We start from the raw sequence: 5,843 nt of genomic DNA, 5'->3' as shown, positions 1-5,843 counted from the left end.
AATTTAGGTCCAAAACAGATCTCTCCATCTCCACCCCTAAATTGCTCTTCCCTTAGTCTTCTCCTACCCTTGACCTACAATGTGTCCAATTTTTTATATTTTAGGTGTGCTTGAAAAGAATGTGCACTCTCCAGATGATGTATATGGTGTTTTATATATGTTCATTAGATTAATCTTACTAACTGTATTACACAATGCTATATACTTATAACATTTTATCTGTTTAATCTCCCAGTTATTGAGAATGATGTGCTAGATCTCCTAATTTGGTAGTGGATCTATTAACACTTTTTGTTTTGGGGTTTTTTGTTTTTTTTTTTTTTTGGTAGTTCTGCCAATTTTGTTTTATAAATTTGTAGTTTAGGTAACTAGATGCAATCAATATGTAATTTTTTTTTTTTTTTTTTTTGAGACATGGTCTTACTCCATCACCCTGGCTAGAGTGCAGTGACATTATCATAGCTCACTGTAACCTCAAACTCCTGGGCTCAAGCAATCCTCCTGCCTCAACCTGCCAAGTAGCTGGGACTATAGATAGGCACATGCCACCTTGCCCGGCTAATTTTTCTATTTTTTGTAGAGATGGGCTCTCACTCTTGCTCAGGCTGGTCTCGAACTCCTGATCTTTTTTTTTCTCCAATAGTTTTTACATTAAGATATATTTTGCCTGATATGAATATAACAACTATTTTGTGGTTAACATTTTCCTGGTATAACTTTTTTCATCTTTCTTCTTTCAACTTTTATGTCTCTTTAAGTTCTAGCTGTATCTTTTTGAAACAGCATATAGCAAATTTTTGAAAATTCAATCTGGCAATCTTTAACTAGAGACTATAGTTCATTTTCGTTTATTGTAATTATTGATTACTAATTTCCCCAACCAACATTTCATACTTCCTGTTTTGCTGACTATTCTGGGGTTTTTTTTTTTTTCCCTGTCTTTCTTTTGGATTGCCTATTTTAATTCTAATTCCAATGATTTTTTTTCTCTACTAGTTTGAGTTACATACTCTATTTCTATTCTTATAATGATTACTCTAGAAATTTTAATATGCCTCTTAACCTCTCTTTCACATTTTTATCATGTTTTCTCTCTGTGTGTTATATTTCTAGTCCACTATTTTCCTCTAAAAGTATTTCTAACTTGCTGTTTATCCCCATTATTGAATTTCTGTCTTAGTCCATCTGTGCTTCTATAAGAGAACACCTGAGACTAGGTAATTTATAAAGAACAGAAATTTATTTCTCATGGTTCTAGGGGATGGGAAGTACAAGATCAAGTTGCCGACCAGATTGGTGTCTGGTGAGGACTGCTCTCTGCTTCTGAGATGGTACCTTGTTGCTGCATCCTCTGGAGAGAAGGAATATTGTCTCTTCACATGCAGAAGGGACAGAGGATGAGAAAGGACTCTCTTCAACCTCAAACCCTTTTGTAGTGGTCCTATTCCAATTCAGGGGACAAAGCCCTCATGACTTAATCACCTCCCCAAAAGCCCCTCAATACCACCACAGTGCGGATTAAGTTTCAACATGAATTTTGGGGGGAACATATTCAAACCATAGCAATTTCTAATTAAAATGATTATAGTTTTAATATCTTTACATTTTATTTGTTCTTTTTCATATTTGCCTGGTTATTCTAGCACTTTTTTGGTTCTTCATTACATTTTCAATATCCACCTTATTTACTTAAAAATATTAAGCATACTTATTTTACATTTTGGATCTGATCATTTCTATACCTATAATCTTTGCCGGTCTTTGTCTCTAACCTTTGCAGTTTGTTATTCTGCTGTCTCCTTAATGATGGTTTGCTTTTGTGTTTTTGTTATTTTTGTTTTAATTTTTGTTAGCTCATTTTATTGGAACTTTGTGGAAGTCTTTGATGCCTGGTAGAAGAGGCATTCTTCCACAAATAATTTTCATTTTCTTCTCTCAGGGTCCTGACACATAGAACCAATTTAAACTTGAGATTTTTGAGGTTACCACAGAGAGTACAAAGTCTGGCCTAAAACCTCCTAAAGTTGAGTTTGTGGTTAAAAGTTCTCAAGAGAAAGGTATTTTGTTTTGTTTCCTTTTTCTCTTTGTTCCTCTCTACCCAGAGCCAAGATTGAGACAAGCAAGTGTGACAGGTAGCATTTTTCAATGCCCCATGGTCTCTGCTCCCTTGGGTTACCCCCGGTATAATCCCTTCCCCTAAATGTAGGTGGAATCTCTGACTTGCCGCTAATTGACAGAATATAGCAAAGGTGATGTGCTGTCACTCCCATCATTACATTTTGTTATCTAAGACTCATCTTAGCAGGCTGGAGACAGCGACTCTCCTGTGACATTGAAGAAGCAAACTGCCATGTTGTGAACTGCCTATGGAGAGCACCATGTGGCAGGGAACTGTAGACAGCCTCTAGAACCTAGAGGACAGACTCCAGAAGAAAACCAGTAAGAAATCAGGGCTCTCAGTCTTACAAGCCCAAGAAATAAGTTTATCCAACAACCAGAGGAAATTTGGAAATACATGCCCCTCTCAAGCCTCTAATGAGAACACAGCCCCAGCCAATACCTGAATTGCATCCTGGTGAGACCTTGAAGCAGAGAACCATGATAAGACATGTCCAAGCCTCTAACCCACAGAAACCATAAGATAATAAATGTATATTGTTTTAAGCCTCTAAATGTGTGATAATTTGTTATGCAGCAATAGAAAACTAATACAGCAAGAATCCCTACCATCTCCATCTGTGGCATGGATTTTTTTCCTAGTTCACCTACCAGGGACCCCTTTTCAAAAGGTATGATCCAAATTTCCACCTTTGTGCAAGCTTTAGACTTTGTTTCCTGGCCTTGCATATGTGGCCTTTAAACCCAACCTCCAGGTCACCAAAAATTGGTGGCTATACTCATAGCAAACACTAACTTCAGGTTCAAGTTCAGTAAACTTTATTTCTGATCTTTGAGGATTTCCCACATCTACACTTCAGCCATTCATTTTTTTTTTTTTTTTTTGACAGAATCTCACTCTGTTGACCAGGCTAGAGTGCCGTGGTGTCAGCCTCACTCACAGCAACCTCAAACTCCTGGGTTCAAGCAATCCTCCTGCCCCAGCCTCCCGAATAGCTGGGACTACAGGGATGTGCCACCATGCCCGGCTAATGTTTCTTTATATATATATTTTTAGCTGTCCATATAATTTCTTTCTATTTTTAGTAATAACGGGGTCTCGGTCTTGCTCAGGCTGGTCTCAAACTCCTGAGCTCAAACAATCCGCCTGCCTCGGCCTCCCAGAGTGCTAGGATTACAGGTGTGAGCCACCACGCCCGGCCCAGCCATGCATTTTTAAATTACGATGTTTTTTTTCTTTTTTTTTTTTTGAGACAGAGTCTCACTCTGTTGCCCAGGCTAGAGTGAGTGCCGTGGCGTCAGCCTAGCTCACAGCAACCTCAAACTCCTGAGCTCAAGGGATCCTCCTGCCTCAGCCTCCCGAGTAGCTGGGACTACAGGCATGCACCACCATGCCCGGCTAATTTTTTCTATATATATTTTTTTAGCTGTCCATATAATTTCTTTCTATTTTTAGTAGAGATGGGGTCTCGCTCTTTCTCAGGCTGGTCTCGAACTCCTGAGCTCAAACGATCTGCGCACCTCGGCCTCCCAGAGTGCTAGGATTACAGGCGTGAGCCACCATGCCCGGCCTAAATTACGATGTTTAAAATATTTTATCTGGCATTTGTTGATGTTTTTAATGAGAGAATTTCTTTAAATACATAGTCTGCTATATGCCTGGGAATTTCCACTCTTCAGCCCACTGAAGTTTAATTTCCTCCCACTACCACACCGCAAGCTGCTTTAGCAAAATAGACTATTATCTCTTAACTTCCAAATCCCATCAGCTCTTTCCAGTCCTCATCCTACTTGGCCTCTCTCTCAGCAGCATTTGGCACTGCTGTCCACAGCTTTTCCTTCCTCCCTTTCCTCTCCTGGCTTCTAACAGCGTATGCTTATGCTATTTCTGCTGTGACTGTTTCTTCTCAATTTCTCTAGCTGACTCCACTTTTTATGCCTCCCTCTAAAATACTGGTATTGCTCAGAGTTCTCTCCTAGGAATTGTATTCTCTTTCTGCATACTGTATCTGGATGATCTTGCGCATTCCCATGGCTTCTGTTATCACCTGTATGCTGATGACTTCCTAATCTATATATCAAACAGTATTTGGAAGGATAGTTAAGTGAGATAAGAAACTATCCCAAAATCTCAGTAGCTTAACATGGAAAAATTTGGTTTTTGCTCATATAGAGTCCACTGCAGGGCCAGGTGACTCTCCAGAAAACCTGTCGTTCATATCATGACTCAGCGATCCAGCTACAGAGCTTTTGACCTCACCTTCTCATCACAAAATCTCCATAATTTCCCTGAGCAGGAAGGAGGACGGAGGAGGTCTTGCATCAGCAATTAAATGCTTTGACTGAAAGGGACACACATCACTTTATTCACAGTCCATAGGCCAGAACTTGTCACATGGCATTACCCAACCACAGGGGAGGCTGGACACCAGGAGAGGAGGCCTGGTTATTGGTGAGAACTAGTACTGTCTATTATAGAGTCTACTATGGATCTCTTCCATGAGCCCCAGATCTGTGCACCCAACTGCCCTCTCAACATCTAGAGCCTGAATGTCCCAGAGGCACCCCAAACCCAATGTGTACAAACGTAAACTCATTATTTATCTCCTATCCTATATCCCTTTCTTTAATATACTTGATATTTGTTAATGGAGACAATGCAAAAAACTGGTAGTTACCCAACCTCTTCTCTTTCCCTTTCCTTCCTCTCACACCTAATGAATGACTAGATCCATCAGCTATTTGCTCTACCTCTTGTTCCCCATGGCCATTGCCTCTGTCCAGATCATCGTAGTTTCTTACCTGGCACTCTGCAATACCAAAGGACTCTTCACCCACTATCTGGCACCTCACCAGACCCCCGCCCACACACACTCTATTACCTAAACCCAAACGTGATCATGTTGCTCCTCTTCAGCAGTCTTTCCATTGCCTGTAAGATAAAGTTTGTTTAGGGCCCACCATTATCTGGTCTCACCCTTCCTCTCTAGCTTTTCGTCTTCCATTCCCCACCCTCACCCCTTCCTCATTCCCCATAGCACCACATATGGTACAATACTTGCATTTCCCTAAACGTGACCAGCATGACAAAGCATGCCTTTGCTCACACTGTCGCTCTGCCTGTAATACGTTTCCTCCCTCTGTCTGCCCAGAAAATGTGATTCATCTTACAAGACGCAACTCAAACATCATCTCAAACATCATAAGGCTTTTCTTGACACGTACCCTCCTTCCTCCTTATTGTGTAGCTCAACCTCTTTCTCTTTTGGGCCCCCCACCCACCCTGTAGGATATCTCACATAGCATCTACAACATTTCATTATGCTTATTTATGTGCCTGGCCGGCCTGGAACATAGTTTTGTAGATGAATGAAGATATCCGTCTCTCCACAAAACTGCAAAATCCCTCAAGTCAAGAACTACGTCTCACGCATCATTGTCTCTCCAGGGCTTAGCAGTATGTTTGGGCCATGTTAAGTGCTCAATAAATGTCTGATTAATTAATCAGTCCTCCCTCTAAGTCTTGAACTACCGCTGTTTCCTTCCCTGGCTCCTCTTTCTCCTTCTTGCCCTTTGGTGAAATCTTTGATCATGGTCTGACTTTTTATCCTCCCTTGTTTTTGCTCCTAAATATCTCTCAAATCCACTGACATGTTTTCATCTCTCTGCTGCTACTATCCTGGTTCAAGTTACTATTACTCCTCAACTGGATCACTGCAGTAATC

The sequence above is a fragment of the Eulemur rufifrons genome, chromosome 8 (genome assembly GCF_041146395.1).
Source record: "Eulemur rufifrons isolate Redbay chromosome 8, OSU_ERuf_1, whole genome shotgun sequence".
Lineage (NCBI taxonomy): Eukaryota > Metazoa > Chordata > Mammalia > Primates > Lemuridae > Eulemur > Eulemur rufifrons.
Note: the sequence above shows the minus strand (reverse complement) of the source record.